Source organism: Schistocerca piceifrons, chromosome 9 (genome assembly GCF_021461385.2).
Source record: "Schistocerca piceifrons isolate TAMUIC-IGC-003096 chromosome 9, iqSchPice1.1, whole genome shotgun sequence".
Taxonomy (NCBI): Eukaryota; Metazoa; Arthropoda; class Insecta; order Orthoptera; family Acrididae; genus Schistocerca; species Schistocerca piceifrons.
This window is the reverse complement of record NC_060146.1, coordinates 134,675,008-134,675,958: the sequence shown is the minus strand read 5'-3', so window position 1 is coordinate 134,675,958 and position 951 is coordinate 134,675,008. Positions and strand designations below refer to the sequence as shown.

At 43.3% G+C, this 951-nt stretch overlaps 1 non-coding gene across 1 annotated transcript; it reads right to left on the bottom strand.

The window, feature by feature from the left end:
- Positions 1-651: 651 nt before the first annotated feature.
- Positions 652-735, bottom strand: Trnas-gga. The gene is given in 2 exon segments: positions 652-686; positions 696-735. It is a non-coding gene; the product is annotated as a tRNA-Ser (tRNA).
- Between the last annotated feature and the right edge of the window lie 216 nt (positions 736-951).

Genomic DNA, 951 nt, shown 5'->3' with positions numbered 1-951 from the left:
CCAGATGATGTGGCCGAGCGGTTCCAGGCGTTTCAGTCTGGAACAGCGCGACCGCTGCGGTCGCAGGTTCGAATCCTGTCCCGGGCATGGATGTGTGTGATGTCTTTAGGTTAGTTAAGGTTTAAATAGTTCTAAGTTCTAGGGGACTGATGACCTCAGAAGTCAAGTCCCAAAGTGCTCATAGCTATTTGAACCATTTTTTTCTCTTACGTTGATAACGAGCCGATCAACAAAAGAACCCACGAAGCCACCCAGGCGCCGCATTTTCTCCTCTTATGATGTGTCACTATATCCCACCAACGTTCGGCAGTGACATGTGAAAAAGCTGTGCGCGCTAGTACCAGTACGTCTGGTAGCTTAAGTCTTGTTATTTGTCGGGCCAAATCCCTTAATTTGGCTCCAGATCAGCTCTGTTGCGTTCCTATTGTAATGGTACAGTGGAAAATGTAAAATGCAGCATTTGTATGGTGTGCCAGATGCTGTGAAAATGATTGCCTTTCGTGTTTCTACCACACATTCGTGGTATTTAACAATGGACATAGTCCAAATAAATGGCTCTGAGCACTATGGGACTTAACCGCTGAGGTCATCAGTCCCCTAGAACTTGAAACTACTTAAACTGAACTAACCTAAGGACATCATCCACATCCATGCCCGAGGCAGGATTCGAACCTGCGACCGCAGTGGTCGCGCGGCTCCAGACTGTAGCGCCTTGAACCGCTCGGCCACTCCGGCCGGCGTCCAAATAAAGAATATTTAGTTTTTTTCATTTTTGCCTTACAAATTAAACATTTTTTCTGAATTGAAACAACCTTTATAATTTATTATATAATGCTCGATATTTCATGAAAGGCTCCTAAATTTTTCATGAAATATCGATAATTGAAAATTTATGTTTCAAATGAAAACAGGAATTTCTCGTGCAATGTGTAGTTAAAAACAAGAAACGTG